The sequence below is a fragment of the Salvelinus namaycush genome, chromosome 12 (genome assembly GCF_016432855.1).
Source record: "Salvelinus namaycush isolate Seneca chromosome 12, SaNama_1.0, whole genome shotgun sequence".
Taxonomy (NCBI): domain Eukaryota; kingdom Metazoa; phylum Chordata; class Actinopteri; order Salmoniformes; family Salmonidae; genus Salvelinus; species Salvelinus namaycush.
In genome coordinates this window covers 49,103,999-49,128,052 of record NC_052318.1, presented here as the reverse complement: position 1 = coordinate 49,128,052, position 24,054 = coordinate 49,103,999, and the positions used below count along the sequence as shown (strand labels likewise).

At 43.1% G+C, this 24,054-nt stretch overlaps 1 long non-coding RNA gene across 1 annotated transcript in view; it reads left to right on the top strand.

The window, feature by feature from the left end:
- Positions 1 to 1,254: 1,254 nt before the first annotated feature.
- The window catches only part of LOC120057369, a 133,657-nt gene continuing 110,857 nt past the window's right edge, over positions 1,255 to 24,054 (top strand). Inside the window, exon 1 of the long non-coding RNA XR_005477910.1 lies at positions 1,255 to 1,622. This is a non-coding gene — a long non-coding RNA (uncharacterized LOC120057369). The remainder of the gene's footprint in view (positions 1,623 to 24,054) is intronic.

Sequence of the window (24,054 nt, the reverse complement as noted above, 5' to 3'; positions counted from 1 at the left end):
CACACACACACACACACACACACACACACACACACACACACACACACACACACACACACACACACACACACACACACACACACACTATGGTCAGTCATCAGAGAGGATACTGCACGTTATATTTTTGGATTTGTGGGATAAAACCAAAATGGTTTCCACATGTCAGTCACTTTAGTCTCAACCTAATAGCATCCTGGCTTCCTCCTCAGTTGATTAATATGGTGACGGTTTAGAGATGGGAGGTTTTGATAAAGAAATCTGATTAACAGAGGTACTGTTTTGATATATTGGTTTTATTGAAGAGATCTAATCAAACATGACAAGAAATGTATTATTTTGCAATTGCAGCATGGGAATAGCTTTTTAAAATGAAAAACTCAGTGCCCCCCTGTACAAAAAAATATAAATGTCACAGTCCATTAAATATTTTAAGGGCACTATGAAGGGCAGTAAGATGCGCTGCACCAATAATGCATAGTCACTAGTTTGTCGTTACCTGGATGTGTCCCAAATGACTCTCCATTTCCTGTATAGTGCATTACTTTTCATCAGAGCCCCGTGGACCCTGGTCAAAAGTAGTACAATAGGGAATAAAGGTGCCTTTGGAATGCAGACCCAGACCTTATTCTCCCTAAAGAAAACTTAGAACGATTCAGACACGTATTGTACACACATCTGCAGTGCATATTATGAAGATGACTACTGCACATATTTCATGCTAAAGCAAATACAAGAACTCAGGTGTATATAAAATACATACGTGTGCACTTGAGATAATATATGCATTGCCGCGGGAAATTGTTTGTCGGTGGGGGTACTGCGATTTTTGTTTGGGGGAAGGTTATAGATGGATATATCAGTCCGCTAATACAGGACTAGTAAAGGCCCAGTGGACTACTTTTGTGAAAAATGTAAATTATTGAAAAAAAATTGTTAAACATTTTTTGTTTTTATTATTATTTTTCAGGGGACGCTACAGCAACCTTAGCAACCCTGCTTCCCGCGGTCATGAATACATGCACATGTATGCATACCGTGCAGTGCAGTGTGCACTTACAGTACATGCTCATAAACATTTGTTCACGAGCAGATATACACACATGCTGGACACACATGCTCTGACTCGGCATGCTCAGTGGCTGCAGCTTGGAGCTGGAGCGGCTGGGATGGGAGGGGGGAGGATAAGAGAGGAGGAGGAGGCGGAGGAAGGAGAGCCAGGGTTGGAGTCCCACACAAGGGGAGCTAGCCAGTGGAAAATAAACCATGTTCATTGCAGTGTGCCTCTGTTAGGAGAGTGCTTCTCTCTCTGTCGGTCGCTCCGTTTTTTTGACGACTTATAGAGAGCGTGTGTGCAGGGACAGGCTCTTTATGTGCTCTCTGCTCTCTCTGTGCTTTCTCTCTTTTTTTCACTTTCTGTTTATCGTGACTATTTTGTCAGGAGCTGGTTGAGAGATAGACCTGGCAGGAGAGCGGCAGAACTGGATTTGTTTGAAAGAACAACCGTAGACAAGAAGTGCATAGAGAAGAGTTTGTTTTGAACTTCCAGCATGAGAAGATAGACATCTTTTGAAGAACAAAGAGAGAAAGAGGGACTGAAAGATGTACGACCTGCAAACAACAAGGTAGGAAGTGCATTAGACAGCGCACAGGTTTGTTTCTGTGTGAATGTGTTTGGGGGTGGGGAAGGAGGAGTGGAGACAGACTAATCAATTTATTCAGAATATTCATTTTTCTGAGACAAGTTTAGAACATTTTGTACAATTGTGACGTGTTCCCAGTGTTCAGTGTATGGACATTTATATGTTAAGGTGTGTGTGTGTGTGTGTGTGTGTGTGTGTGTGTGTGTGTGTGTGTGTGTGTGTGTGTGTGTGTGTGTGTGTGTGTGTGTGTGTTTGTGTTTGTGTTTGTGTGTTCTCCCAGGGCATGCCTCTTTGTGTTCAGACATCCAGACATCTCACACTTACAGAAATAGAGACACACACACACACCACTGTCTCTCCAGTCACTCCACGGTGTACTGAGTGAACTCCAGGGAAGAGTGTAGAAACCTTAGTGAAAGAGCTTGGTTGGACAATGTATTTGCCTGCCCTGCCCAGTGAGAGAACACTGGAGTAGTGTTCAATAAACAGTTTTCAAAAGATACACAAAGAAATTAAATTAGATGGCTTTAAGTTATCAATAACATTCTACAGTTGATAAATCTTTTATTGATACACTACATGACCAAAAGTATGTGGAGATCTGCTCGTTGAACATCTCATTCCAAAATCATGAGCATTAATATGGAGTTGGTACCCTCTTTGCTGCTATAACAGCCTCCACTCTTCTGGGAAGGCTTTCCACTACATGTTGGAACATTGTTACAGGGACTTGCTTCCATTCAGCCACAAGAGCATTAGTGAGGTTGGGCGATTAGGCCTGGCTAGCAGTTGGCGTTCCAATTCATCCCAAAGGTGTTTGAGCTCAGGGCTCTATGTAGGCCAGTCAAGTTCTTCCACACCAATCTCGACAAACTATTTCTGTATGGACCTCGCTTTGAGTATGGGGGCATTGTAATGCTGAAACAGGAAAGGGCCTTCCCCAAACTGTTGCCACAAAGTTGGAAACACAGAATCGTCTAGAATGTCATTGTATGCTGTGGTGTTAAGATTTCCCTTTACTGGAACTAAGGGGCCTAGCCCGAACTGTGAAAAACAGCCCCAGACCATTATTCCTTCTCAACCAAACTTTACAGTTGGCACTATGCATTGGGGCTTGTAGCATTCTCCCGGCATCCGCCAAACCCAGATTCGTCCGTTGGACTGCCAGATGGTGAAGCGTGATTCATCACTCCAGACAACGCATTTCCGCTGCTCTTGAGTCCAATGACGGCAAGCTTTACACCACTCCAGCCGATGCTTGGCATTGCGCATGGTGATCTTGGTCTTGTGTGCGGCTAATGTGCTGATATTGCTTCCAGAGGCAGTTTGGAACTCAGTAATGAGTGTTGCAACCGAGGACAGACAATTTCTACGCTCTACGTGCTTCAGCACTCTGCGGTCCTGGTCTTTGAGCTTGTGTGGCCTACCACTTCACGGCCGTGCCGTTGTTGCTCCTAGACGTTACCACTTCACAATAACAGCACTTACAGCTGACCGGGGCAGCTCTAGCAGGGCAGAAATTTGATGAACTGACTTGTTGGAAAGATGGCATCCTATGACAGTGCCACGTTGAAAGTCACTGAGCTCAATGTTTGTCAATGGAGATTGCATGACTGTGTGTTCAATTTTATACACCTGTCTGCAATGGGTGTGGCTGAAATAGCCAACTCCACTAATTTGAACGGGTGTCCACATACTTTTGTATATATGGTGTATATTCAGATGCTATTCGTATGTTCGAATATTGTCTTGATATTTGTCTTTTCATGTCATTATTAATGTGGTGTCTGGGTATTTCACTTAGGTTCAGGGAGTTTATGAACTCCGTCTTTCGGTGTTTGTTTTTAGTCATTGCCAGCCATAAATTATGGTGCAATGATGTGAAATGCTTGTTCTCTTTAAGCTTTTTACTGGTCGTTGAGAAGCAATTCATCTCTAATCTAATGTTGAGGAAGTCCCCTGTTTGTTATTAAAATATTATGTTACTGTTATAATCATTTATATTATGATATGAGGTGTAGCTTATAACTGGGATGTTGGGCTAGCTAGTGTCACAGGATGATAACTGTAGAGGTTGTGTATCAAAAACACAATCAATCAATCAAATATATTTTATAAAGCCCCCTTTACAGAAGTGGTGGTCGCAAAGTGCTTCACAGATACACAGCCTTAAACCCCAAGATCAAGCAATGCAGAGGCAGAAGCACAGTGGCTAGGAAAAAACATGTCTCGTAACACACAAGACATGCGTGTTGTCCTAGTGGGGTGGTGTGCATTCCAAATTTTACAACAATATTTTTATTACAACATTTGATTAGCTGTTTGTGTTTTCACTAATGTTTCCAGTGACTGCTGTTGTACATTTAAAAAAAAAATAGATTTATATATTTTCGATTGTCATAATGTGTAGCATATTTACACTCTCTGTACCCAACACGATTGTATCTTTCATGACATGGTTAAATGGTGTAGCAGAGGGTTTCAAAACACACTTGGTGTCCAAAAGGATATCCTGCTGGGAAACAGACTAAAATAGCCCCCCCCCCTCTATTTTTTCAAAGATCTGAGCAAAGATAGGTCCAGCTGGGGATTATTAACCAATGTGAGTTTCACACAGCCTTGTAACCACATCCCAGTGAACCCATTCACCCTCACAGAACAGGAGGGGGGGGGGCATACATTTTAGAGAGAGGCATACATGAGAGAGAGAGACGGCATACATTTTACAAGTAAGACGAGAAACAGAGAGGGCGACAGAGATAGGGGAAGCGAGACACAGAATATGTCAAAAAAGAAGGGGTTGGAAAAGAGAGAGAGATACAGAGAGAGAAAGAGATAAAGAGGGTGAGAGAGTGAGCGTGAGAGACTGTGAGACTGAGAAAAAGAGAGAGAGGGAGGCATGTTTCAGTGCTCTGACTGCATGCCTGACGGTCTTAGTAGCTGACCTCTATGGAAAATAACAACCAAGGTCACCTCGCCATGGCCACTGGCTCTGGATGACTGACTACTGATGTTGCCATGGAGACGCTCACGTGGAAAAGTCTCTGATCGACTTGACTTGTGTCACTCTGGTGCTTTTAGTGTATCAATAATGTTGTCTAAAAACATATAAAAATAACATTGTTTATCAGTCATTCAAATGTCGCCAACTTACTCAGTCTCTGACTGACTTGACTTGTGTTACTCTGGTGCTGTTGTGCGTCTGTCACAACTTCCACCGAAGGTGGCTCCTCTCCCTGTTCGGGCGGTGCTCGGCGGTCGTCGTCGCCGCCGGCCTACTAGCTGCCACCGATCCATTTTTCCTTTTCGTTTGTTTGTTTTTGTTTACACCTGTGTCCTATTAGTTCATTCCGGTGGGTTTATTAACCTCCGCTGCCTGCTAGTCTTTGTGCGGGATTATTTGCTGTGTTTGCTCTGTTAGGGGTGCGTGTTTGCGCCACAGGTGTTTTTTCCCCCTCGCAGTCGTCGTACCGTTGGTACTGTATTAGGAGTAGAGGTTTCTCCTCCGTGTGTTTCGTGATTTTCCCTATGTGTGGCGACTTCGTTGGGGTGTGTTTCCCCTCCTGTTGTTGTTGTGTTGGGACTTTATAATAAACGACTGTGCCGCTGGGACTTCCTTGCTCTCCTGCTCCTGACTCCTGCACCCACCTCTTCTTAGGAGGCACCTAACAGCGTCAATAAAGTTATTTATCAGTTAAGTGCACAACTGACATGAACACTATTCAACTTACTTGACTTTTGTCACTCTGGTGTCGTTGGGGCTGTTGTGAATCAGATTGATTGTTCATCACTTACTAGTGTATTTGTTCAATTTGGATGCTCTTACAATTGGGGCTGAAATCATTACTCTAAAAAGGGAACTACAGTAAACGCTATCCTACTGATTAACATGAGTCCATCTCATCTGTGGATGTACTCCTTATCCTTTTTCTACTCTTTTGGACTGGTATCTGCACTATCCTCCGTCGTTAAGGAGTGTTTAAGATTGATCTATAAAACATCTATGTCAAAGACTCATTCAAGTTCTGAGTCAAGAGCGAAGTGCCTGACACAGCTGTGTTACTGAAAAGAGAAATACAAATTCATGATGTAAAAGATGTCTGCCTACTTTGAATAACAATGGAGTCCTTTAGATTCATTCAATGTTGATCAATTGAAAGGTGTCCACAAGCTATTTTCTATGTGGATTCATACACTGTTTATGTTGAAAGGCATCTGTATTTGCCTGTGGAAGGGAGGGTGGAGGTTTTAGTGGAGGGAAAATTTCCACAGACGCCCTGATGTGCCACATTGACAGTAGCAGATTTGGGGGGGGGGTAACATTAGGGTCAGAGAATCAGGTTACGCCCTTTTGTGTTCTCAAACCCTGCCTCTGGGGTCACTGCCGATGATGACGCATCACAGGGTCAAAGTTCAGAGCAGAGTCAGCCAGATGTAGTCAGTGGAGATAGACAATACGAGGCCATGTAGGCATTAAACTGATCCATATTCAGAGCCAGTCGTGACATGTGGCTTAGGTCTGAAAAGGTCATTTGATTTGTGTGGACACAGACCATTTAACAAACGTTTTAGGCCTAATCCCTAAAGAAACAGGTTGAAGGCAACAGTGGCAATGAAAGGCTCCATCCCAACCTTCAGCTCTGCTCAGTGGAAAGAGTATGAGGACTGGAGAGAGGAATTAGACTTCAGAACACAGGTTCAGATTTAGAATGACTGTCAGCCTAATGATACGAATTTACCATTTAAAATCCTTAAGAGTCTATTGACTCACACGCCAGTCAATCTAAGTAACATAATACAAACATTCCCAACAAAATCTGTCAGTTTGAGCTAGAGATATCCGTTTTTTTGTTGTTGCACGGGCTGCGTCTCAATCCACCTCCTCTGCCTATGTCGGCCTTCCGCATCTGCGGGGGAAAGTGGCAGAGCTACAGCGCTGTTTGTCAGATCAGGAGAAATTGGTTTTCTCATGAAAACGTCTGTAGCGCCTCTATGGAAAGGGGAGATTCTCACGAACATGGTGGTGTTCTCCACAAGTGTCAAGGGACTCATCCGAAGGGAACCAGATACCGGTTAAAACAATTATTGGAAGTATGGGGGTAGTTTTGTGTCAACAAAAAATTGAGTCCGAAAAACAAAAAGATTCTTATATCGGGATATAGGACAGACACTTAAAAACCTTATTCCTTATTATTTAGTTTTGACTGTCCGTTTTGCCATTTATGAATGTGTTTTCAATGCGTTTCTATGGACTATAGTAGTAAAGGACACATTTTGTATATATTTGTTAAATACTTACAAGGTTTCTAAAATTCTAAATCCAATAGCTCAATGATCCATGGTATGACCATTTCTTTTTTATGCCATATGCTAGTTTAGTATAACCTGTCTTTTAAATAAGCATCACCATGGGAAACGCATATATACTGAGACAAATATATAAAGACAACATGTTAAGTGTTGGTCCCATGTTTCATGAGTTGAAATAAAAGATCCCAGAAATGTTCCATGAGCACAAAAAACGTATTTCTCTGAAATATTGGGCCAAAAAATGTGTTTACATCCCTGTTAGTAAGCATTTCTCTTTTGCCAAGATAATCTATCCACCTGACATGTTTGGCATATGAAGAAGCTGATTAAACAGCATGATCATTACACAGGTGCAACTTGTGGGGGCAATAAAAGGCAACTCTAAAATGTGCCGTTTTGTCACACAACACAATACCACAGATGTCTCAAGTATTGAGGAAGTGTGCAACTGGCATTCTGACTGCAGGAATGTCCACCAGAGCTGTTGCCAGAGAATTTAATGTTCATTTCTCTACCAATGTCATTTTCTTCACCTGCGGGATCATCTGAGACCAGCCACCCGGACAGCTGATGAAACTGTAGGTTTGCACCACCAAATAATTTCTGCACAACCTGTCATAAACCGTCTCAGGGAAGCTCATCTGCGAGCTCGTCATCCTTACCAGGGTCTTGACCTGACTGCAATTCGGTGTCGTAACCGACTTCAGTGGGAAATGCTCACGTTCGATGGCCACTGGCACGCTGGAGAAGTCTGCTCTTCACGGATGAATCCCAGTTTCAACTGTACTGGGCAAATGGTAGACAACGTGTATGGCATCGTGTGGGTGAGCGGTTTGCTGATGTCAATGTTGTGAACAGATTGCCCCCATGGCGGCGGTGGGGTTATGGTATGGGCAGGCATAAGATCGGACAACGAATACAATTGCATTTTATTGATGGCAATTGAATGCACAGAGATACCGTGCCGATGTCCTGATGCCCATTGACATGCCATTCATCTGCTGCCATCACCTCATGTTTCAGCATGATAATGCACAGCCCCATGTCGCAAATTCCCAGTTTTTCCATGGTCTGCATACTCACCAGACATGTCCCCCATTGAGCATGTTTGGGAAGTTCTGGACCGACGTGTACGACAGCGTTTTCCAATTCCTGCCAGTATCCAACAAATTCGCACAGCCATTGAAGTACAGTGGGACAACATTCCACAGGCCACAATCAACAGCCTGCTCAATGCGAAGGAGGTGTGTTGCGCTGGCTGATGCAAATGGTGGTCACACCTGGTACTGACTGGTTTTATGATCCACGCCCCTACCTTTGTTTTTAAGGTATCTGTGACCAACATATCTGTATTCCCACTTATGTGAAATCCATAGATTAGGGCCTAATAAATGAATATAAATTGACCGATTTCCTTATATGAACTGTAACTCAGTAAAGTCTTTTGACATTTTTGCATGTTGCGTTTATTTTTTTGTTCAGTTTCGATGAGTGGAACTTTAATACAAGAAGAGCATAATACCTTTTTAAAATGGAGAACGTTGAATTAATTGAGTGGCACATCAGTACAACCAATAGCTTTTGCTGATCAGAGGCTGGAGGGGAGGGATCAAAAGGATAGATTCAAACTGTAGTAAACAAGTGACTGTAGGTCAGGACAACAGTTAAAATGTCCGTCTTCTCTCCCCTTCTCTCCTATCTTCTCTGCTGCTTCCCTTTTTTCCTTAGTATAATGATCTCACTGCCTCCTCTTTTTTTTAATGGGGAGAGAAAGTCAAGTTTCACGCCTGAAGACAAAGCCCTCATCCTCTGACAGCATTAGCCAGCTGTGGTAGGACACACACGGTAGATGAGAGTATTGGTTAATGCTAGTGAAGATAGCTAATCCTCTTCATACAGTACATGTGGTTTTATGACCCATCCGGTATAGTTCACTACCCGCATGCATGTGTACACAGCGGGGAGTGAATGCACAAATCATCTGTGTGTGGGTGTGAGAATACAGACTGCTTGTCCTGTGTGTGTGTGTGTGCATGTGTGCCAGACAGTGTGTGAGTGGTTTTATAGGGGACTGATCCAGTCCTTTATGGAGCAGCAGTGTGCGTGTGCTGCTGTCTGGGCTGTAGCCGTGGGCAGAATAGAGAAGGTTGGTCTGAACCTGCAGGCTGGGATTTATTTTGTTAGGTAGGGTAAGCCAGCCCCTCATAAAAGCAAAAACTCGAATAAACTAACCCCTGCTGGACCACACGCCCATAGTCACTAGTAAAATATGGGCTCTCTGGCCCCTTCACTCCCTGGCCAATTCTCGCTCTGGCCCCTTCGCTCCCTGGCCAATTCTCGCTCTGGCCCCTTCGCTCCCTGGCCCCTTCGCTCCCTGGCCTCTCTCTCTGGTCCTTTCACTCCCTGGCCCATTCTCTCCCTGGCCCATTCTCTCTCTGGTCTCGTTCTCTCTCTGGTCTCGTTCTCTCTCTGGTCTCGTTCTCTCCCTCTTCATTGGCCTCTATTTCCCCTCTCCCTCTGCCCTCACCTTTCTTCCCACTCGTTCCTCTCTCTCTCCACCCTTTCCCCCGCCAATCCTCTCTCCCTTCTCCCTTGGCCTCTATTCTCCCTCTCTCTCACGTACCTTTCTTCCCTGCCTTTCCTTTCTAAATGTGTTCTCTCACATACCCATTATTTTTCTCAACCTTCTTTCTATCTCTCTCTTTCTCTCTTTCCACCTCTCTTAATTTTATCTCATTTAATTTCCACTGTTTCTCTCCTCCTCTCTCTCTGCAATAGGGGTGTTTAAAAACACAGGCAAAGAAATAGAAAGACCAATTCTCCGATTGGTCCAAAATGGCACCCTATTCCCTACATAGTGCACTACTTTTGACTAGATACTTATGGGCCCGGTCAAAAGTAGTGCACTACATAGGGAAGGGGTTCTTAAACTTTTTCAGCCTGAGACCCAAATATGAAATTCTTTGTGTTCCTGGGACCCAAGCTTAGGAAAATATGCAACTATATGTAAATATCGCTACATTTCATTGCCCGTATGCCTGAAACAAATGTAATATAGACAAAAATAAATAACAATTCAATGAAATACCCATATACATATCTATTCATGTTTATTTTACCCCATTAAAACACTCTTACATATCTGTCTAGGTTGGAACTGTTGCTGTTAAAATACAATAAATAATTTTCATTCTGAACTGGAATAACCTGATTTAGTCACATCACACAAATGTATAACAGAACACACACACACAGTCGTAATGAGAGATGTGTGGCTGGTTGAAGTTTTCAACAAGCATGTCTATTCTGGGCTCAGTTTTTGACAGTGTAACACTGAGGTCATGCTCAGCATTGAGACTGTTTTTGTACTTGTTTTTTTAGTTTGTCAGAGTTGAGAACCCTGACTCGCATAGGTATGTGGTGCCAAATTGGACCAGAACATCTACTGTTTTCTCAGTCAGGCAGGAGACCGCTTCCTGCTGTAGATGAGCAACCCAGAACTGTGTGTTTGCCTCAAAAAGCATCTGGCTTCAATCAGTTTATTCCAGTTCAGAATAAAAATTATTAATTGTATTTTAACAGCAACAGTTCCAACCTAGACTTGTTTTCAACAATCATTTCATTTCATCTTCATCTATACTGTTATTTAGGATTGCACAAAAGTAGCTAGCTAGCTTGCTTTGGCTAACGTTAGCTATTAGCTGTGTACAAGGCCATGGGATTGTTTGAAAGAGAAACTCACATCTACCACTGAGAGATAGTACTCCCTTATTTCGGCTTTTAATCTTTGTTAAAAAATGACAACAATGCCTTGCTAGCTGACTTACTTTTCCACTGTCGAAGCACTGATTCCTGAAGCACTCTGACTTGTTCTGAACAAACTCCCTGGGTTTACCATCATGGTGTGTATGTTTGGTCAGGAGGTGTTGTTATATACATTTTTTAATTTTGAGAGTCTCAATATTATGCACTTCCTTGTACAAAACACATTGTGGGCGCTCCTCGTTATTGTTCAAAGTTTGTATGAAAGAGAGAGAAACTCATCACTGTATTTGCGTTTCATGACGATTGAGCCGGTCAGAACTCAGTCAGTGGCTAGCATGAGTCCATTTGATGACAGAGGTGAGTGATGACGAATGGTAATTACAAGTCAGTGGCTGGCAGCGCATCATCTGCTGCTGAACGACAGCGCTGCAGCGTGTGGGTCCCCGAGTGATCAAGAAAAACCTGGTAAATTGCGAAGCACACAGGCATATTCCTCTCCCACTCTTGCACTTGCCAAACTGACCATAGACCGCTGCTAAGCAGAGAGCGCACTGAACAGAGAGCGCAGTTGCACTTGGCCAAATCAATTCCGGTAATAAATGAAATAATTATACATTTACTCTGACACGTCACGACCCACCATTAACATGTCTGTTGCGACCCATACTTTAATCAAACCAAATCAAGTGTTATTGGTCACATACACATGTTTACCTTAAGTTATTGCGAGTGTAGCGAAATGCTTGTACAATTAAGTAATATCTAACAATTCACAACAATGCACACAATACACACAAACCTAAAAGTAAAAGAATGGAATTAAGGAATATAAAAATAATAGGATGACCAATGTTGAAGTGGTATGGGCTAAAATTCAGCAGAATAGAATGCAGTATATACATATGAGATGAGTAAAGCAAAAATATGTAAACAATATTAAAGTGACTAGTGTTCCATTATTAAAGTGGCCAGTGATTTCAAGTCTACGTGTATAGGGCAGCAGCCACAAAGTTGCAGGGTTATTTAACCGGGTGGAAGCTGCCTAGTGATGGCTATTTAATAGTCTGATGGCCTTGAGATAGAAGCTGTTTTTCAGTCTCTCGGTTCCAGCTTTGATGCACCTGTACTGACCTCGCCTTCTGGCTGATGGGCGGATGAACAGGCAGTGGCTCGGTTGGTTGTTGTCCTTGATGATCTGTTTGGCCTTCCTGTGACATCGGGTGTTGCAGGTGTCCTGGAGGGCAGGTAGTTGGCCCCCCGGTGATGCGTTGGGCAGACCACACCACTCTCTGGAGAGCCCTGTGGTTGTGGGATGTGTATTTGTCATACCAGGCGGTGATACAGCCCGACAGGATGCTCTCAATTGTGCATTTGTAAAAGTTTGTGAGGGTTTTAGGTGCCAAGCCAATCTTCACCACACTGTCTGTGTTGGTGGACCATTTCAGATCGTTGGTGATGTGTACGCCAAGGAACTTGAAGCTTTCCACCTACTCCACTGCGTCCCATCAATGTGGATAGGGGTGTGCTCCGTCTGCTGTTTCCTGAAGTTCACGATCAGCTCCTTGTGTTGTCGACATTTAGTGAGAGGTTGTTTTCCTGGAACCACACTCCCATGGCCCTCCCCTCCTCCCTGTAGGCTGTCTCAGCATTGTTGGTAATCAGGACTACTACTGTTGTGCCGTCTGCAAACTTGACGATTGATTTGGAGGCGTGCATGGCCACGCAGTCATGGGTGAACAGGGACTACAGGAGGGGGCTGAGCACGCACCCTTGTGTGGCCCCTGTGTTGAGGATCAGCGAAGTGGGGATGTTGTTTCCTACCTTCATCACCCGGGGGCGGCCCGTCAGAAAGTCCAGGACCCAGATGCACAGGGCTGGGTTCAGAACCAGGGCCCCGAGCTTAATGATGAGCTTGGAGGGTACTATGGTGTTGAATGCTGGGCTATAGTCAATGAACAGCATTCTTACATAGGTATTCCTCTTGTCCAGATGGGATAGGGCAGTGCGATGGCAATTGCATCGTCTGTGGATCTATTGGGGCGGTAAGCAAATTGAAGTGGGTCTACAGTGTCAGGTAAGTTAGAGGCAGAGGTGATATGATCCTTAACTAGCCTCTCAAAGCACTTCATGATGACAGAAGTGAGTGCTACGGGGCGATAGTCATTTAGTTCAGTTACCTTTGCTTTTTTGGGTACAGGAACAATGGTGGACATCTTGAAACAAGTGGGAACATCAGACTGGGATAGGGAGAGATTGAATATGTCCGTAAACACTCCACCCAGCTGGTCTGCACATGCTCTGAGGACGCGGCTATGGATGCCGTCTGGGCCTGCAGCCTTGTGAGGGTTAACATGCTTAAATGTCTTACTCATGTCAGCCATGGAGAAGGAGAGCCCACAGTCCTTGGTAGCAGGCCACGTTGGTGGCACTGTGATATCCTCAAAGCCGTCAAAGAATGTGTTTAGCTTGTCTGGAAGCAAGACGTTGGTGTCCGCGACGTGGCTGGTTTTCCCTTTGTAGTCTGTGATTGTCTGTGGACCCTGCCACATACTTATCGTGTCTGAGACGTTGAATTGCGACTGTACTTTATCTCTATACTGACATTTTGCCTGTTTCATTGCCTTATGAAGGGAATAACTACACTGTTTGTATTCAGCCATATTCCCAGTCACCTTGCCATAGTTAAATGCTTCGCGCTTTCAGTTTTGCGGGAATGCTGCCATCTATCCACGGTTTCTGGTTAGGGTAGATTTTAATAGTCACAGTGGGTATAACATCTTCTATACACTTCCTGATAAACTCAGTCACCGCATCCGTGTATTCGGCGATGTTATTCTCAGAGGTTACCCGGAACATATCCTGGTCCACGTGATCAAAACAATCTTTAAGCGTGTATTCCGATTGGTCAAACCAGCGTTGAATAGTCCTTAGCACAGGTACTTCCTGTTTGAGAGTCTGCCTATAGGAAGGGAGGAACAAAATGGAGTTGTGATCAAGGAGGGTGGGGCAGGGCCTTGTAAGCATTTCGAAAAGCTGAGTAGCAGTGGTCTAATGTTTTCTCAGAGCCAGTGCTACAGTCAATGTGTTGGCAGAAGTTCGGTAGCGTTTTCAAGAAATGTCCTTTGCTAAAATCCCCAGCTACAATAAATGCGGCCTCCGGATATGTGGTTTCCTGTTTGCATAAAGACCAGTGAAGTTCTTTGAGGGCCGCCTTTGTATCAGCTTGAGGGGGAATATACACGGCTGTGACTATAACCAAAGAGAATTCGCTTGACAGGTAATAAGGTCGGCATTTGATTGTGAGGTATTCTATGTCGGATGAACAAAAGGACTTGAGTTTCTGTATGCTATCACAATCAAACCATGAGTAGTTAATCATGAAACATACAACCCTGCCATTCTTTTTCCCGGAGAGTTCTTTATCCCTGTCTGCGCGATGTACTGAGAACCCAGCCGGTCTGGACAAAGACAGTATATCCCTAGAGAGCAATATTTCCTTGAAATGGAGTATGTTACAATCCCTGATGTCTTTCTGGAAGGAGATTCTCGCCCTGAGCTCGTCTACTTTAATGTGCAGAGACCGAATATTAGCGAGTAGTATACTCGGAAGTGGTGGATAGTGTGTGCACCTCCTGAGTCGGACTAGAAGTCGACTCCAAATACCTCTTCTCCGTCTGCGGTGTTTTGAATCAGCCTCTGGAATCAGTTCAATTTCCCTGGGGGTTACGAACAAAGGATCCAATTCGGGAACGTCGTATTCCCGGTTGTAATGCTGGTGAGTTACCGCCGCTCTGATATCCAAAACTTCTTTCTGGCTGTATGTAAGAACACAAAACATTTCCTTGGCTAATAACGTAAGAAATAACACAAAAGAAAAATACTGGAAAGTTTCTTAGGAGCTAGAAGCAGAGCTGCCCTATCTGCCGGTGCCATCTTGCATGATATAGGGAATGGGATTCAATTTCAGATGCACCCTCAGACTAACTTAAGTAGAGGAAACAGACAGAAACCAGACTATTGTTGAGGCCTTTTTTATTCCCTATCGTGTGCCCTACTTTTAACAGGGCCCATAGGGTCCTTAGGGCTCCGGTCAAAGTAGTGCACTTTTTATAGGAATAGGGTGCCATTTGGGACTCTGACTGTTTCAAGTCAACCTTTTAGAATGGCCGTCTCTATGCTCTGTCTCGGTGCATGTGCTGCTTGATTCAGATCAGACCCAGCCATGGTAACTGGCTGTTGCAATTGCGAAACTCCAAACTAACTGCAATAGCAGCACACTCTCCACACTCCCTAACAGGTCTGTTAATGTTTTGCCAGAGTGTGTGTGTGCACACGCACGTGTGTGAGTGAGACAGAGAGCAGAGCAGAGAGGGAGTCCCCTCCAACAGGGCCTCGTGGTGGTGTCAGCCTCAGGAACCTGGTGAGCAGTTCTAAGAACTCTGCCTATTGACCAGAGTAAAGGACCAAAATAAACAAGGTCGTGGCTACTGATACAGAGTTTTCGCCCAAGCCCCGCCCCCACTAGCCCCTCCGGAAACCTCTTTCTTAAAGGTAAGGATCCAGATAACATTATGGCAATGTGTTATTTTACGCACACATTTGTTTTTCTAAAATAGCTGGTGCTCACACTCCCCTTCCCTTCATGTTTCGCTCCCCACGTATCAACATGTGGCGGCTGCTCGCCAGGTGACACAGCTGTCATGTGGATGAAGGGAGGGAGAGGGAGGGAGGGAAAAGAGAGAATTAGAGACAGGGGGTGAGGATAAAGAGAGAGCAAGAGAGAGAGAGCGAGAGGTGCAGGGTTGGGGAAGGGAAACAACCATACAGATATAGAACTGCTGAACCGGTTTGGGCCTCCTTCCTGCCACCTGTGCAGCTCTACATCAGCAGAGGGTCTCACACCACCCGGGCTCTGTTTGGCCCCAAGGCTGAGGTACATAAAGGGATAGTTTGGGATTCTGGCAATGAGGCCCTTTATCTATAAGTCAAATGAATGTATTGTGTTAAAGGTTTCATGATGTTTGTATCTAAATCAAAGTGGATAATTCTATGATTGTTCTATACTTCAGTTGGGGTCTCTATAAGCTTCAATATGAGTTTCTGAACTTAGCATGAATGTGCATCCTTGTAGCTGTGTGGGCTAATATAGTCAAAATGTTTGCTTTGGGTAAGTTGAGCCAATGGTTTGAGCAAATTGTAAATTTAGCAAGTTGAAGTGTTTTCTTCCCAGGCGTAATGCAAAGCATTATCGCTGGAACATGAGGTAACAACAGGGCCTGGCCAATGTTAAAAGTGTTTTAAAAAAGTACAAAGTGTTGGTTAGGTTTTAAGCCTATATTATAAGATGTTTGAATTTTTTTAAAGACAAAAAAGCGATTTGGATTGTGTTGCATTTTGTTTGGGAAATAAAGATAGAAGAAGAAGACACTGGGGGCCGAAATATTGTTTGCTATACCCATTAAATGTTATGGAGCATAATTCGTGTGCATCTCTATTTATTTTTTGAGAAATAAAGATAGACATGGTTTTAAAAAGGTAGTGGTAATATTTCATTCAGTGAAAGTCAGTATGGCTGTTTGCTCTCAGGTTAGAATGAAAGGCGGCCAGTGCGTGGGAGAGAAAATATTTGTAGAGTTCAAAAAGTACTCACACTCAAAACTATGAACATGAATAACACAATATTTCATTCAGCACATAAATGTGTAGGCAGCTTAACTTACGTTGTCGCGCAACTCAACTTACCCCACACCCAGGGGTAAGTTTTGCCAAGAGACCTCTTTTTTTGGACAAGCTATGTTTTCAAAACTGTCATGTTTACATGAATTCTGATTATTTCCATGGATACACAACATATTGAAATAGTTTTACATGTCTTTGTTAGAAATACTACTTTATTTCCCTTGACGGAGTGATGCTGAATGTAAAAAATGGCTCAACTTACCCCACTCTCCCCTATAAAGGAAGTTGCTAACTAGCGTTAGCGCAATTGCTAACTAGCGTGGGGATGGGGGAGATTTGTTTTTTGGTTTAAAAAAAAGACTTCAGCTAAAAATTACTTTAATTTAGGAAATCTGTTACCAAGTATTCCCATGAAAAGAATTGACATGCGATCATGTCTCAATGTAATCAAGGTATGAAATTATTATTAATTGAAAATAACTGTGGTCAATTTGCAGTGTACAAATTATTATAATTATGTTCCGGCCCCCCGACCATCCTCTTTGACAAACATCGGCCCGCGTCTGCACTGTTTGACGTGACTGTAAGTTAGCCGTATTTGGCTAGCTAGCAAGCAAGGGATAAGAACATTGCCAGCCAGTATGGCAATGGAACATTTAGAAAAAACGGCTAGGTCACATCGATAGATGCAGAACAAAAATCCTGAACGACTGGGTCGTGTTTCTGGCAACTGAACCGACTTAAATGTAGTGTTTCTTGAGCAAAACTAAGGAGTTCTGTTCTAGCGCCTTCACTTTTCTTTGAACTTGATGTTCGGTTTCAGCAAACACTGATTTTCAAAGGTTAACAAGTCTATCCTGGCTCACTTTGCAGTGAATAGCAGTCCAACACAGGTTAAAATATGCTCACAGGCTGTAGAAGCAGGCAGGCAGGCCTGTGTTCAGTTTGAGGAACAGCTTTTCTATGTTTGGAGATGAATGAAGCAAGTCCATATTGTCTGACAGACAGGCAAGGTCCCCATCCAGCTCCCCTGTATCTTGTGACCTATTGGGCATCAATGATGAAACGAAATCATCTTCATCAGATGAGTGCTGCCTCTTTTGCTCTGTCTTGTCATTGTCATCTGTCTATGTCATTGTGTCGAGACGATGCTAATGGTAGGCCAAACCTGTATAGTGGCAAATACTGCTTTATGTGGCAACTTACTTCATCATATCGCTGACAGTACAATAGCACAAACAGACTTCCCATACTTGTTATTCTCAGATACTGAGACTGAAGTGTGTCAGATGTTCTCCGACCTAAAAAGATGTCTCATGGATCCATGTCTTGCTGTACATATTGTGTAGACTCAAATAGTTATACGCACAGTAATATTCACAGTTAGACTTATTGAATCTCTGGCTTTTAGATGAACAATATACTAATTTACACAGGCAAAGTACATGTATATGTCATAACCAAGCAAGCTAATGTTAGCTAGCTAGCTAGCTAGATAACTCACTTCCTGACCTTAACCTAATGTCAACGATAGAACAATGAGCCAGATATTTCACTGGATGAATAAATGTGAAGCATCCGGTTGGCGTTTTCACTCACTACTAAGTGCAGTATGCTGATGAGAAGAAGCCCAGTGGCTGGCAGTGGAAGTGAGATGGATTTTGGCCTACATTCTGCACATTTTCCCTTCGATTAAACATTTTATCTCAATACAGTTTGCTTTTTCCAAAACTAGAATCTTTAACAAAAATAGTGGACTACGTTTTGTAGACTTTTTTGACAAAATTTCCCCAACACATTTTTGTAGGCTTCCACCTCCGACCTGGGTAAGCAAAGCATGCATTGCATCTCCTCTCCTGTGCTTGAAGGACAACTGGTCAGTCTCCTCCGTTTCCAATGTTTTCACACACACCGCTTTGATAAAAATGTTTCCTCTCTTTCACGATACGTCTCGAACTAAAGTTATTTTTGCCTTTAAAAAGTCTTCCAACTATTATCATTCAGTTTGTATGCACAGCTTGACGTGATTGGCCTGTACTGATGCAATGCGCGGAATTTGATTTGATTGGTCACTGACTAGACAATGATGAGCAGTTTTTTTCTGGCCCTCGAGGGGCTCTCGCAAACTTTCCATGCCCTCATGATCTATTATTATGGATAGCCTACGAAATTGTACTCTGTGACGGATGGTTTTAAAAAGGCAGCAAAGTGCAATACTTAATTCAAAACATACTAGTAACTACAAGTAAAAGTACTACAAGTAAAATGACTGACATTACTCAGAAAAGCTACTCAATTACAGTAACAAGAGTATTTGTAATTTGTTACTTCCACCCGAGTATTGTATTTGTTTACGTTCCCTTGATTGAGCTTACCCGGCACCAATACCCTCATTGTATTACACCAAACAGATATTTTTATCCAAAGTGAGTGAGTGCATACATTTGCATTGTGTGTTTCTGCTTACATCTCTTTGACACAAAAGCCCATCATTCTGTATAGTACATTTTTATTTATCTGATACTTCAGCCATATTCTTTCATACTCAGCCATATTTTCATTGTTCCCCTACTGTCATCAAGTATAGACCACACAGGACAAAACACAGGACAAATGAGGTGTTTGTGAAACAAGAGATCAGAACTACCTGACAGTGAGGAGAGACAAAGAGAAAGGGACAGGAGAGGTTGGGGAGGGAGAGGGGAATGATGAGGGGGGTAGCAAGAGAGAGGTGAGAGAGAGGGGGAGAAAGAGAGAGATGTGGTGAGAGAAAGAGATTGCGAGAAAAAGGGGGATTATAGACAGGTGGATGGCGCTTTTGTTGTATAGGTTTTGCTGTATAAGTTGTTCAATAGAAGGACTGTGGGTACTAGAGAGCCAACTTGCAGTTCCACTCAGGGATGTGCTGTGGTTACTATAGAATGTATTATATGATAACAGTTTGATATTAATATCTATCCTTCGCTCTCTGTCTCACTCTTTATCAATTATTTGTTTGTCTGTTTGTCAGGTAATGGTGCGATTTGAACCTGGTCCGAAAATCTGTTTGTATGGTCTTGCACCCTCCTATGGTCATTGTCATGCCAAACTTATCATATTATCTACCAGAAATCTTCCTCTCTCTCCAGCCCCTTTGTGTCATCAGTCAGTCAATCATCTCCCTGTCATTGGGTCTGAGGTCTCTCACGTACACAGATAGCGTTAAGTCGAGCAGACAGACAGACAACCAGCAGCCCCAGGCCTCTGCTAAAATTATAAGCTATAAATACGATACAGACTTTTAGTCCCAGATGGCTCGGCGGCAGGTCCCCAGCTCTATTCTTAAAGAAGCCTGTTTATCTCGCAGAAGATGTGTCCCAAATGGCACCCTATTCCCTGTGTAGTGCACTACTTTTGACCAAGGCCCTGGTCAAATGTAGTGCACTATGTAGTGGATAAGGTTGCAATTTGGGATGTATGTCAGAGTATAATTAGCTGCTCCAGAATGTGATCCAGAATCAGGATATGAACTGAAAGTATCTCTGTCTGACTGTGTTGTGTGTCTCTAATAGTGTCTTTTGACCTAGTTCACCATGAAATGTATGGACCGGGAAGGGTCCCAAATTACACCACTATGGGCCTTGATCAAAAGTGGTGTACTATGTTGGCAAAGGGTGTGATTTGGGAAGCATCCATGGTCATGGTTGCTGTTGTTGCTGTTGTTGACTTGGTTTCTTCCCACAGCCGCTGGAGGGCCGTGAGTCTGGCAGGTGAGAGAGTAGTTGACTGTGGGGTTTGTTGCACAATAATTGTGAATATGAATTGCCCAAATTTCAATTGTCCGATTTATGTTCATCTCTGTGTATAGCAGTTAAAATGTATAAATAATCACTCAGTCTGTGGAATGCTGGTGCCGGGAGCTACAATCTAGATAATATTTTTCCAATGGCATTGAATGCCTCCCGATGGTTCCTATACTGGTGCTAGACACAAAACCTCTATCACACTGACATAGCCGAGGCCATGGGAAAAAAGATGCGTATATACAGTATGTGACTTTTCGTGCGTGTGCGTGGGTGCATGTGTGACTGTGTGTGAAAGTGCCCACCTGTCGATCCCCTACAATGCAATCAACATCTGTACTCAACACCTGTGGAACAGGATAATAATGAAAGAGAACTGCTATTAGAAGGCTACAACACCTTCCGAAACCTTACTGCAACACCTGCCAATCCAGGAGGGTATCAGTTTATAAGCCAACAAACATTTTTGCTTTTACAACACCAATCAACCTGACTGATGAGGTTCTTTATTGAGGTTGTAAAGCAATTAAGATGAAATAGGAGCTGAATGTCTGGTGTTAAGGTTCCCTTATCAGAATTACCCCATGGAAGAAGTTACATTATATTCACATTACAAGGTAGAGTTGGGATAATATTGTATTTTGTCCACAATGAATATAAATCTCTTTTCATGTAGTGTTGACATAATCTTAGATTGTTAGGTTGTTGGTTTGCTTAACATTTTGTGTGTACACCAGAGGAGGTTCCTCAGAGGAAGAAAGGGAGGACCATCCTCCTCGGTGAATTTAATTAAAACATATTTTTTTTAACATTTCAAAAGTTTTATCATTTTTCGATAAAACTATACTAAACATAATCATGTCACCAAATAATTGATTAAAACACGCTATTTTGCAAAGAAGGTCTACAGTAGCCTCAACAGCACTCTGTAGGGTAGCACCATGGTGTAGTCGGGGCACATCTAGCTTCCGTCCTCCTCTGAGTACATTGACTTCAATACAAAACCTAGGAGGCTCATGGTTCTCACCCACTTCCATAGACCATAGACACAGTGATTATGTCAACTTCCGGAGGACGTCCTCCAACCTATCAGAGCTCTTGCAGCATGAACTGACATGTTGTCCACCCAATCAAAGGATCAGAGAAATAATCTAATACTGAAAGCACAAGCTTTTGCTAGCTAGCACTGCAGTGCATAAAATGTGGTGAGTAGTTGACTCAAAGAGAGAGAGAGAAAATATTTGAACAGTTTTGAAATAATTAATTTCTTCCTAAATGAAGGAGAAGCAAGAGAGAAATAGTGTCATTTTTTTCAGTTTCACTTACTTAGCTAGCAAATTGAGCTAGATGGTTTAGCCTACTGAAACACCCTGCTCAAACAGAAGGATGCTATGTTAGCAGTGGCGTGCCGTGGGCCTGGGGCCTGGGCCTTCAGTGAGGTATTACACAGTCCCACCCGAATTAATCCACCTCATTATGATGCCATGGCTCTAAACACTATACATTTAGACAGAAACGCAGTATAACCAGGCGTTGCGTCACCTTGAAATTGACAAATTGACATTTTTGGGTAAACAGTGTTTACCCAAAAACATGACACAATCAATGAGTCTTTTCAATATTTCCCTTCACCTTTTCATTGTGCAGCTCCGTTGCCCTGCGCGCGTGTTCTTTGAGCTGTAGATCCACTCCGGTGTCCCCAAAAGTTTTCAAAAGCACCATTGCTTGTTAGTGCCCAGCCGTACTTCGGTGTCTCGTTGCTGCCTTGGTTAGACAACTCAAGTTTGCAAAGCCAGTGTGGCTCCAAACACCAAATCGATCACTTGCAAATAATAGGCATTCCCAGCAGTACAGTTTGCAGTGCTTCTCGGAGCCAAGGAGCCATTGACAGCGCTCGTAGTTGAAACTTTGAAAGTGGCGAGCGAACGAAGCCCTTTCCCGCCTCTCCTTACAATGTCTAACTTTTCTTGAAAAGTTCGTCTTGAGAATGGCGTTATAATTATATCCTCGACCAAATCGATATCTTCTCCTCCTTCCGCCATTGTGGGTTGAAAAAACAGCTTAGTAGTACGCGAATTAATTTGTTTATCAAATTCAGTTTCCTAGATCTCCATAGGACCTGCCTCTCAATATTGGTAATCCAATCAAAAGACGTGCACGCACTACGCCTGCTAGCTGGCTCCTGTGTAACACTGGAGCCAGCCAGCAGGCGTACAATAGCCAACTCTAAAGCTGATTGGTTGACACTAAATTTTCATTTCCATTCACTATAAGCGACAAGCGCCCGCACTGTTGATTCTGAAGGCCTGAGGGCAGATTTTAGACCCCTGGCAACACATGATGGCTGAATATGATTGGATAAAAGATCTAACATAAAGACAAGCCCTCCAAATCTCAACCTGGGGCTGGAAGCAGTGCAACCAAGAGGAAAGCTATGAAATGAAGAGTATAACTCTTACTCTGGGGAATAATTTAATACATATTTGTGGGAAAATATATTTAAAAAAAAATTATATTCTGATGATGTTTAGGCCAGCAGAGAAGGCCTTGCAGGCCCTGACGGCCCACCACTGTATGTTAGCTAACGTAAACTAACTCACTTTTGTACATCGCGCTAGTCCGTACAATTGACCTTATTTTAGCGCCCAAAAAACGTAATACTTCCAGATCAACTGTAATATCAATACCATTGTAAAGCACAATTTCTCCCCTTTCCAACAAAATCAATGATGAGACCTTCATGATGCCCATCTCTGTATGATTCAAGAAGACAATGAGCTCCGTCGGGTCTTTTTTTTAAATGGCGGGTGGGGAAGCGAAACCTATTGCGCGATTGTGAGAAGGAGCGATGTCGTGTGGGGAAACGGCTTTTTTCAATCGATCTGTCCAACTTATCACCTTATTGCCTCTAAAATGTAAATAAAACACTATAAAGAGTTTATATAATGTGTCATTACGTACCTATTTGAAGGGTTTGTGTCGAATTTGAATCGGGTTTTTAGGGAAGTGCTAAAGTGATCTTCAGAAGTAAACAGGCTTTTGAGAGTCATGATAGCTAGCAGTGATGACGCAAAAAATGACTAGGTATCCCCCCCTTACCCCGTCCCTGTCCCTTTCTTGTTTTTAAACGGTGAGAGAAGTGCTACACCTTATGCGTGCTGTACGTTACGACATGACACGTCACGTTGTAACGTACAGCGTCGGAGGGGTCGTTTTTTTCAACTTTTCTCCAATACTATACTATATACTTTTTGTATGGAATGGGGTTAGCGTACGTTAGCTGGCTATGACTATCCAACACAAAACTGGAACTCTGCCAAGTCAAGGTAAGCTTTTGTTTTTACAAATGTATTGCCACAGGGGCCCGCCAGTGTAACTGCTTACTGACTGTACACTATAACGTTACTGCATGATTGTAGTGGGTTTACTAACGCGTTAGTTCTATTAGCTATGACTATGATGTTACTTTAGCTAATATGGTGACAATGATGTGTAGCGGTTTGGCTTGGAAAGGTTTTTTGCCTGGTCACATACAGCTGATGTGTATGGAGGAGAGGAGAGGAGCATAACGTAGATGCGAGAAGGGATACAACGTGGCTGCTATGAAACTGTGAACTGTGTTTACGCGTGATCAGGGGTGGTTTCATTCCACCGATTCTGTTGAAAAACATTTCTTAAACAGAAGCAAATGGAACAAAACGTGGATAAACATACCTGAATTTGTCCAATAGAAACTCTTGTTTGCAACTGCTGGACTAATGATTACGCCCTAGATCAGCTAGATGCAGGCAAGAGTGTGCAAGACGGTATTGAATGTCACTGTCTGTCCATGTGTCACTGTCTGTCACATCAAATTTGTCTCTCGACCGGTGTGCACC